Source organism: Oncorhynchus keta, chromosome 13 (genome assembly GCF_023373465.1).
Source record: "Oncorhynchus keta strain PuntledgeMale-10-30-2019 chromosome 13, Oket_V2, whole genome shotgun sequence".
Lineage (NCBI taxonomy): Eukaryota > Metazoa > Chordata > Actinopteri > Salmoniformes > Salmonidae > Oncorhynchus > Oncorhynchus keta.
Genome location: NC_068433.1, coordinates 23,585,741 through 23,597,165, shown reverse-complemented (window position 1 = coordinate 23,597,165; position 11,425 = coordinate 23,585,741). Strand labels below are relative to the sequence as shown.

The 11,425-nt window shown below is 40.6% G+C and overlaps 1 non-coding gene across 1 annotated transcript; it reads right to left on the bottom strand.

Moving 5' to 3' along the window:
• Positions 1-8,151: 8,151 nt before the first annotated feature.
• trnat-ugu (transfer RNA threonine (anticodon UGU)) lies at positions 8,152-8,226 on the bottom strand. The gene has a single exon. It is a non-coding gene; the product is annotated as a tRNA-Thr (tRNA).
• Between the last annotated feature and the right edge of the window lie 3,199 nt (positions 8,227-11,425).

Below are 11,425 nucleotides of genomic sequence, written 5' to 3'. Positions count from 1 at the left end.
AATTGTGGGATAATAATAATCGTAGCAGGTAATGTCTGAAAGAACATGTTTATTTTGGGTGGTAGAGGCCGGGGGGGGCACGTAAACAGCATTTTAAAACGAGCACCCAAGTTGCTAAGTCTGCTCCTGCATTTATATTTGTATATTTTTTATAGTGGAAGGACTGAGACAGGAGAGAATGGCAATCAGCATGGGCCACACAGAGGAGGAGATGAACAATACCAGAGTGCTGCAGCTGAAACAGAATGTTGTCGAGCGAGGGCCAGAGAGACCATCAAGGAAGTCAGGTAAGCAGGTAGAACTATATGCAGAATTGAACACACATACTTACTAGGCAATGTCAAGAAATCAATGATGATAGACTCTATTAAAACTACAATTAGAAATTAAATGTAAAATTGCTTAGCAAATATAAAAACAACAGCGAAATACTTGAGGAGTTCAGGTAGGCAGGTGGAACTGTAGAATGCAGAGTACAATACACTGGGCAATATCAAGATATCAATGTATGAAAAAATGAAAGGTGACAAATAACGTGCATTTTCAAGTAGTATAAACAGTACAAAGTCAACATAAGCCTGTTAGCATTCCCATAGACTTAACATGGCGGGTTATTTTGTGGAACGATCCTGACTTAATTTTATGTTCATAAAAACATCTCAGCACTATTTCTGTCTTTTGTCATTGATATTCTGTGTCTAACAAGATGGACCTTTCAAGTAATAAGTCTCAAAGAAGAAAAAACATCTACACAAATTCAATATGTTTATGACCATGACTTGCAAATGATACATAAATGCCCTTGAATGTAATTTAGTCTAAACCTTGATTCGTGCATGAATAGAGTTTGTTTTGATCACATTCAGCAAAATTCCACGTTAGAGTGAAAGGACTGAGAGGGGAGATAATGGAAATCAACGTGGGCCAATCAGAGGAGGAGATGAACAATACCACAGTGCTGCAGCTGAAACAGAAAATTGCCCAGAGACTTCCAGGCTGGGACATAGGTAGGGCAGGTTGAACTCTACAGTACAGAATTAGAACAAACATACTGGGCATTGTGCATAATGATATTTATGTAATTTGATGGTTTTATCACTAGGGAAACAAGGGAACACCCAACATATTGAGTAACATTGTGATAAACAATTCATCATAACATTTACAGTAATGTGTGTACCACCTTATTAACCACAACTGTACGCTGAACTCTAACCTCTTTATGCAGATACCCTGACGATGAGATACACATGCAAGACTCTGGAAGACTCTCGCCTGCTCTCCTGTTACGGAATCCAGGACAAGTCTCTCATTAATCTAGTGCTTGATAAATATAGAGATTAAAGCATCTTCACCAGTCACATCATCCCACTACACTACTCTCCAAAAAATGCTGGGTTGTTTGGTTGATCCTGGGTTGCAGGTGTTGGGTTGGGTTGTTTTCTTTAAAAACTGCTGGGTTATTGATGCTGGGTGCTGGATTATTGTAAATCCCATTGTTGGGATACAATAAGGTGGTATACTTTATTATAATATGTAATAATTAATCCAATGTGTAAAATGCTAATAAAATTAAGGACAATTTGAATTTGCGGTATGTAAGCTTAACATGATCAAATGGGATGACATTTACTCTCACAGTGTGGCCAATACGATCTAGCTGAATGCCACACCCCTAAAATACCGGGGGTGCTTATGCCAGCTCGTCGGGCTTCCACACTCTAGGTGGCTCGAGAGGTTTCCTTGCCCTGGTTGGCTCGGAAGGCGCCCATCCCACAGTCGGGCTGCCCTGCATTAAGCACTCATGCCACCATCATTTACGCACACCTGCCTTCCCTCGTCTTTAGTAATATTTGATATATCCTTCACTTGGTCTTTACTATGGTCTGCTCTTCATGTTTATCCCTGTGGAGTGTAACAAAACTTTATACTGGTGTAAATGCTTGTGATTCAGGTACCTACCGTTTCAAAGAAGTCACATGATTTAACAGAGGGGGAAATTCAACTTCAGAGCCACTTTCTCTCCTCAGTACAGAACGACTGTGGCTGCTGTCCCGGGGGTCACTGCTGATGTGTGTCTCCTGGCTGCCCTGATGGTCGCCTACAGGGAAAACTTTTTATCCAGATCAAAATGATCCCGTGTTGTCTCAATCCTGTTCCTCCATTCAAATTTGTTCCTCAATCTAAAGACAGAAAATATTCTGACCAAATGTCATGGGATCATACAGTGCAACATGAACTTTGTAGCTTAGCGTTAGAAAGTTATAAAATATTTAATTGTCACTGCAATGATACAATAATTGACAATACAAAATACAGATTTTAAAAACCACATTGTTGACCACTAAAATAGAATTTGAGAGGAAATAGCACATGATGTGATATGTTAGAGATTTGTTTCCATTTAGTCTTAAAACGACATCCAAAAACGAGGGACCATATTTAACACAACACAGGGTCATTTTGATCTGGATTTAAAAACCTGGGCCAATGAGGTACCGCTCATCCAGAGTCAGGGTGCATGCTGCCCCCTGAGGCCCCCGGGTTTCTGCAGTTGCACTCAACCCTATGTGATTCAAAATAATACTGATGGAAACTAGGTGACCATAATAGCACAGTCTTTCATGATTTAATACAGCAGGAAATCAACTATTCATTAAGTTGAACTGAGCAAAAAGCAAAGCTTAGCAAAGCTCAGGTTTTCTATGATCGTTCCCTTGATTTGTTTTATGAGATTTCACTTTCTCTGCCATAATGATATGATGTGCCTTTTGTCATATTCTACCTTATTAATATCCTTCTCTTGATATTTATTATATTTGACCCTGGAGGAAAAGACCTTAAAACTTTGCACTGATGTTATGCTGCATTCATGATGTGTCGGAATTAGGAAACTCAAACATTTCTGTCTTGAAAACTCGTTGTAGGAAGATGTGTCACATTCAAGACAACTCGGAACTCGAATACTCTAACATTTCAGACTTGGGAACTCGTTGTAGAAATCTAAGATCCAAGTTTCCCAATTAGAAAATATAAAAATCAACCAATAAGAAACTCTACGCAAATTTGAACACAGAGGTTCCGAGTTTCTAAGTTGTCTTGAATGTGGCAATAATACATGAGTTGCCCACTTGGGAAGTATCAGAATCAACCAATAGGAAGCTATATGCATTAATTTGAATTAATTTGAACTTGGAGGTTCTGAGTTTTCCGAATTGTCATGAATGCAGCATTAAATAATTATATAATCAGGTACCTAGTGTTTGAAAGAAGTCACACAATCTAACACAGGCCCGCAGTGACCTGCAGTTACACTTTCCCCAGGGGCGAAAATCTGATATCAACTTTGGAGGGAAGAGCAATTCCTGAGGGGGACACCAAAAGTAGTGCTGCAACACATAACCTACTTTGTAATATGTTAAATGTATATTGTGGAACCATAATCACTACTACTGGATAATTGATAGGTACAGTAGTTAACTTGTTCAAATGTTTAAATCATTATAATAATACTACTAATAATAGTTATAGCAGTGTTCCTTATCAGTCCAGTATGTATGCACGTATTTGTACTTACAACCAGCAATACCAACAAAGGCCAGTAGGTGGCAGTGTTCTGCACAGACCTTGTTGCACATAGGGGTTTCAGGGTGGTCAGATTTGTATCTTTGAACGTGGCAATTGATTCAAACATGCTCTTAAACTTCCCTGACTGTCCATAGAGGACACCTAACTGATGGACCCAAGAAAGGGAATCCCGGATCAGTGGGGAGGCTGAGCAGCCAGCCTGTGTAATCAGATTTACACAGTGTGCTCCACAATGCACAATAGAGGGCAAATGGCTGCTGCCTCCTCACAATTGCCTGTGCACCTGTGTATTTTCCTGCCATGTTTGAGGCACCATCGTAACTCTGCCCAAGTAAGCCAGACATGGGCAAAATAAGCCTCAACAACACATCAGTTGCCACTTTCGCAATGCCCTCTCCTGTTGCTTCCGACACCCTGTTTAGCCCAATAAAGTCCTCGTGAGGGACACGGTCATGGTCAACATAACGCAGACAGACACTCTCCAGTTCCGCACCAGAGACATCTTGAGTACAATCAATAATTACTGAAAATTGTACAATCGGAAGAGACCTAATCTCAGCTGCAATGCCTCGAATGACTGTGTTGGCCATGATGTTTAGAATTTCATTCTGTGCCTTGGGGCCTGTGTACATTGTGGTACGCTCTGTTAACCACTTCAGTAAAATGGGATCATCCTCTTCTGCCCTAAGTTTCAAAAGCTGGTATAAATTCCCACTGTCATCCGTGTGGCCTCTAAAGGCTTGTCCCTGTCAAAATACATGCCGCACGGAACTAACCATTTTCATCAAGTAATTCCGTTTCTGTGGTGTTTGCTATAATCTTTGCTACCTGGTTAAATAAAGGTTAAAAAATGTTTTTAAAGTTCCCTAGCAACAATTTAGCTTTTGCAACGAGACCATTAAATATATTTAAGACAATGGTAGAAGAGCATGTAGTTCTGTCCAGTTTGGACTTCAGTTTATCGCTAACCTTATCACAGGGACTTTGAAGCACTACAGCTGCAGATCTTCTGGTCAGGCTCCGGAGACGGGCACATCGCGCACCACTCCCTAGCATACTACTCGCCAATGTCCAGTCTCTTGACAACAAGGTTGATGAAATCCGAGCAAGGGTAGCATTCCAGAGAGACATCAGAGACTGTAACGTTCTTTGCTTCACGGAAACATGGCTCACTCGAGAGACGCTATCGGAGTCGGTGCAGCCAGCTGGTTTCTTCATGCATCGCGCCGACAGAAACATGCATCTTTCTGATAAGAAGATGGGTGGGGGGGGTATGCCTTATGATTAACGTGACGTGGTGTGATCATAACAACATACAGGATCTCAAGTCCTTCTGTTCACCTGACTTAGAATTCCTCACAATCAAATGTCGACCGCATTATCTACCAAGAGAATTCCCTTTGATTATAATCACATATTATATATTCCCCCCCAAGCATACACATCGATGGCCCTGAACAAACTTTATTTGACTATGTCACGTCCTGACCTTAGTTCCTTTTTTATGTCTCTGTTTTAGTTTGGTCAGGGCATGACTTGGGGTGGGCATTCTATGTTTTTGTTCTCTGTTTTTCTGTGTTTGGCCTGGTATGGTTCCCAATCAGAGGCAGCTGTCTATCATTGTCTCTGATTGAGAACCATACTTAGGTAGCCTGTTCCCACCTGGTGTTTGTGGGTAGTTATTTTCTGTTTAGTGTATGTTGCACCTGACGGAGCTGTTTCGGTTGTGCCTTTTGTTACTTTGTATTTAGTGTTCATTTATATTTAATAAAATGCCGAACACGTACCACGCTGCACCTTGGTCCGATCCTTCCTACTCCTCCGCAGAAGAGGAGGAAAATCATTACACTCTATGCAAACTGGAAACCACATATCCTGAGGCTGCATTCATTGTAGCTGGGGATTTTAACAAGGCTAATCTGAAAACAAGACTCGCTGAATTCTATCAGCATATCGATTGCACAACCAGGGCTGGTAAAACCCTGGATCATTGTTATTCTAACTTCCACAACGCATATAAGGCCCTCCCCCGCCCTCCTTTCGGAAAAGCTGACCACGACTCAATTTTGTTGCTTCCAGCCTACAGACAGAGACTAAAACAGGAAGCTCCCACGCTCAGGTCTGTTCAACGCTGGTCCGACCAATCTGATTCCACGCTTCAAGACTGCTTCGATCACGTGGATTGGGATATGTTTCGCATTGCGTCCAACAACAACATTGACGAATACGCTGATTCGGTGAGCGAGTTCATTAGAAAATGCGTCGGCGATGTCGTACCCACAGCAACTATTAAAACATTCCCAAACCAGAAACCGTGGATTGATGGAAACATTCGCGCGAACCACTGCTTTTAACCAGGGCAAGGTTATGCCCAGGAATCCACCGGAAAGAGCGGTCACGACAACGCAGACAAAAATTCCAAATTATATCCATAATGTCCACAGAAACATGTCAAACGTTTTTTTATAATCAATCCTCAGGGTGTTTTTCAAATATCTATTCGATAATAAATCAACCGGGACAGTTGGCTTTTCACTAGGACCGGGAGTAACAATGGCCGCCTTTCTCTTTTGCGCACAACTCACTCTGAGAGCCCCCACCTATCCACTTATGCAATGTGGTCGTTCACGCTCATTCTTCAAAATAAAACTATGTCTAAAGGCTGTTGACACCTAAGGGAAGCCATAGAAAATGAATCTAGTTGATATCCCTTTAAATGGGCAATAGGGATGCATAAGAACAGAGAGATTTCAAAAACAGGGGCTCTTCCAGGTTTTAGCCTGCAATATCAGTTCTGTTTAACTCACAGACAAAATTTTGACCATTTTGGAAATTCTAGAGTGTTTCCTATCCCAATCTGTCAATTATATGCATATTCTAACATCTGGTCCTGAGAAATAGGCTGTTTACTTTCCAAACATAAAAATAGTGCCCCCTAGCTTCAAGAGGTTTTAAAGTGAAGGCTATTTATCCATTGAGCAGTAGCCATTGTTTTGATTCATACTGTTTGTAAGCAATAGCTTCTGCTCTCTTAGGTTCTATTTGATCCTCTTATTATATCAAAACCTCTCAGACTAGAAACTATGATTAGAAACTATGAACAACTATGAAGCCATGTCTGTGTGTGTGAGTGATGATCTATTATTTCATTGGGTAATATTACTCTCTCTCAAATATTTAACAACGTTACAATGTTTTGCAACAGTTATGAAAAACAATTTAGGAAACGATTAATATAATGTGTTACATAGTGTGCATCTGTGATAACTTGAAGTACTAAATCTCTCTCTCTCTCTCTCTCTCTCTCTCTCTCTCTCTCTCTCTCTCTCTCTCTCTCTCTCTCTCTCTCTCTCTCTCTCTCTCTCTCTCTCTCTCTCTCTCTCTCTCTCTGAAAAAGACATGACACTTAGTCCTGGGTGTTGAACTTTTGCCCACTCTATAGCCACCCTGGTGATTATCTGACCCTGATGGTCATCTACGAACGTTGAAACATCTTGAATAACAATAAGGTGCACATGTACCCTTAAATGTCCACTCAGCGCAGCCCTCGGAGCATGGTTCCTCTCTCGTTTTAATCCTAGGTTTATGACTTCTAGGGCGTGTTTCCTAGATGCTGTGCTTCGACGTATGCATGAATGGGTCTTACATTTTTAGACTGGGTATCTGTACAACACTTTGTGTCAACTGCTGATGCAAAAAGGGCTTTTAAGAAGTACATTTGGTTGATTGACAGATTTTCTATTATATAAAAAAATATATATAACAATATTATTATTATCATAATATTTATTATTATTATTATGTTACAGGTGAGACATACCCAGAAATGTCAACGTCTTGTCAAGTCGTCAAATCTGTACAACAGCCCCATATAATCACGTACAGTAGCTCCAACTTACAAGAATGTGTTTACAAGGCAGTGATGAAAACAGTTTATGAGCGCTAATTCAAACAGACAATGATATATATATATTTGTTACGATTACAGTTTAAAATGTGTTGTTACAAAATCACTTCTCATTGTGCACATTTCAAGGTTTCACAAACATAAAACAACTCTCTAGTTAATGTTTCTCAGACGAACACAATGTTGAGTTTCCTATTTACTAAATAACGATCATTAAGACAAAACACAAAAAAGTTGTAATATAATCTGTGTACATGTCATTCTATACTGAAAACAGGTACATTCTGAAAGATGTTGATGTGGTAACACATTTTTTATTAATGTCTCAATTTATGATAAAAGGCTAAATAATGAAAAATTATTGAATTATCAATTGCATAATATGCTATTATCTATTGACTTTTTTATTTGTAAATCATTATTACAACACAAATGAAACCTAGAGTTTGGCTTTTATAGAAAATGAAAAAAAGTTGTATATGTATTAGGTTGTGAAGATCTTAGATTACTTGTAAAAAAAACAACTCAATGTTGAACTAAATCAAAATATGTATTCGTATTATAACCTAAAAAAAAAAAAAAAAAAAAAATATGCCATTTAGCAGACGCTTTTATCCAAAGCGACTTACAGTCATGTGTGCATACATTCTACGTATGGGTGGTCCCGGGAATCGAACCCACTACCCTGGCGTTACAAGCGCCAAGCTCTACCAACTGAGCTACAGACCACCTCTGAAGAACATGTCTACAACTCACAAATATTATAAAAAATGTGTAAGAAATTGAAAGACAATATATGTACCCCATCTCAATATTCACAAGAGACATATTCTGAACTAATGCTACTTTCACATAACACAATACAATGTCAGTGTCAGTGTATGCATCCTTAAATGCTGTGGGGACTGTGTTATATCTTGAACATGTCCCCCCCCATAGATATTCCTTAACATCCTAGAGCCTCGTTTGGAACTATAAAGCTTCTTGTTTATTGTCGGAACGAGCCTTCTGGATTTGTGTTGTACCGTGTATAAAACATCAGTGACTCTTTGATTCACCAAAGGTTCTTGTTCTCTACAGTTTAACACAAACAATATTTCCCTCCCCTCTCAAAATATACTTTTGGATTATTAACATTTACATTTAAAAAATGAAAAAGGAATACTAAAATAGCCAATGTATCACCATGTCATATACAGTTGAATTCAGAAGTTTACATACACCTTAGCCAAATACTTTTAAACTCAGTTTTTCACAATTCCTGACATTTAATCCTAGTAAAAAGTCCCTGTTTTAGGTCCGTTAAGATCATCACTTTATTTTAAGAATGCGAAATGTCAGAATAATAGTAGAGAGAATGACTTATTCCAGATTTAATTTCTTTCATCACATTCCCAGTGGGTCAGAAGTTTACATACACTCAATTAGTATTTGGTAGCATTGTTTTAAATTGTTAAACTTGGGTCAAACGTTTCTGGTAGCCTTCCACAAGCTTCCCACAATAAATTGGGTGAATTGTGGCCCATTCTTCCTGACAGAGCTGGTGTAACTGAGTCAGGATTGTAGGACTCCTTGCTCGCACATGCTTTTTCAGACCTGGCCACATATTTCTATAGGATTGAGGTCAGGGCTTCATGATGGCCACTCCAATACCTTGACTTTGTTCTCTTTAAGCCATTTTGCCACAACTTTGGAAGTATGCTTGGGGTCATTGTTCATTTGGAAGACCCATTTGCGACCAAGATTTAACTTCCTGACTGATGTTTTGAGATGTTGCTTCAATATATCCACATAATTTTCCTCCTGCAGCAAAGCACCCCCACAACATGATGCTTCCACCCCCGTGCTTCACGGATGGGATGGTGTTCTTCAGCTTGCAAGCCTCCCCCTTTTTCCTCCAAACATAACGATGGTCATTATGGCCAAACAGTTCTATTTTTGTTTCATCAGACCAGAGGACATTTCTACAAAAAGTACGATCTTTGTCCCCATGTGCAGTTGCAAACCATAGTTTGGCATTTTTATGGCGGTTTTGGAGCAGTGGCTTCTATATAGGACTTGTTTTACTGTGGATATAGATACTGTTGTACCTGTTTCCTCCAGCATCTTCACAAGGTCCTTTGCTGTTGTTCTGGGATTGATTTGCACTTTTTGCACCAAAGTAGGTTAATCTCTAGGAGACAGAACACGTCTCCTTCCTGAGCGATATGACGGTTGCGTGGTCCCATGGTGTTTATACTTGCATACTATTGTTTGTACAGATGAACGTGGTACCTTCAGGCTTTTGGAAATTTCTCCCAAGGTTGAACCAGACTTGTGGATGTCTACAATTTTCTGAGGTCTTAGCTGATTTCTTTTGATTTTCCCATGATGTCAAGCAAAGAGGCACTTAGTTTGAAGGTAGGCCTTGAATACATCCACAGACACACCTCCAATTGACTCAAATGATGTCAGAAGCTTCTAAAGCCGTGACATCATTTTCTGGAGTTTACAAGCAGGTTTAAAGGCACAGTCAACTTAGTGTAGGTAAACTTCTGACCCACTGGAATTGTGCTACAGGGAATTTACAAGTGAAATAATCTGTCTGTAAACAGTTGTTTCAAAAAATGACTTGTGTCATGCACAAAGTAGATGTCCTAACCGACTAGCCCAAACTATAGTTTGTTATCAAGAAATTTGTGGAGTTGTTGAAAAACAAGTTTTAATGACTCCAACCTAAGTGTATGTAAACTTCCCACTTCAACTGTACATCATAACCAGAGGGGGGTCTAAATTGTTGTTCAAATGTTGCACATAACATTTTTTAGTACCTAGATATTGTGTTATATGTTAAAATGTCTAATAAAAACTACATTGTATACATTAATAATATTGTTTGGTCAGAAATATATAAATATAATAATAATGAAGTTTACCTGCACCTGTATGCAGACGATACAGTTGTGTACTCTATCGTCCGCCCTGCTGGTCATGCTCTATCTGAACTACAGCATGCTTCCATTGTCACGTTCTGACCTTAGTTCCTTTGATTTGTCTTTGTTTTAGTATGGTCAGGGCGTGAGTTGGGTGGGTTTGTCTATGTTCCGTTTTCTATGTTGTGTTAGCGTTTGGCCTGGTATGGTTAGTTGTCTCTGATTGAGAATCTTACTTAGGTAGCCTTTTCCCACTGTTTATTTTCCGTGTCAGTGTTTTGTTCCACATGGAACTTTTTCGGTTTTGTTTTTTCACGTTGTCGTTTATTGTTTTGTTCAGTGTTCTGTATTCTTATTAAAAACCAAGATGGACACTTACCACGCTGCGTATTGGTCCGATCCTTGCTACTCCTGCTCAGAAGAGGAAAAGGAAAACCGTTACAGAAACACCCACCACCAAAGGACCAAGTATCGTGGTAACAGGCAGCAGCAGCGATCTCAGGACTCCTGGACATGGGAGGAGATTCTGGACGGCAAGGGACCCTGGGCACAGGCTGGAGAATATCGCCGCCCCAAGGTTGAGCTGGAGGCAGCGAAATCCGTAAGGCGGAGGTATGAGGAGGTAGCACGGCAGAGCGGCTGGGACGAGAGGCAGCCCCAAAAATGTATTGGGGGGCGGCACACGGGGAGTGTGGCTAAGTCAGGTAGGAGACCTGAGCCAACTCACCGTGCTTACCGTGGGGAGAGGTGGACCAGGCAGGCACCGTGTTATGCCATGAGGCACACGGTGTCCCCGGTGCGCAGGCATAGCCCGGTGCGGTACAGAGCAGCGCTTCTTATCGTCCGGGCTAGGTTGGGCATCGAGCCAGGTTCCATGAAGCCAGCTCAGCGCATCTGGTCTCCAGTGCGGCTCCTCGGGCCGGGGTACATGGCACCAGCCCTACGCATGGTGTCCCCGGTTTGCCAGCACAGCCCAGTGCGGGCTATTCCACCTCACCGCACTGGCCTGGCTACTGGG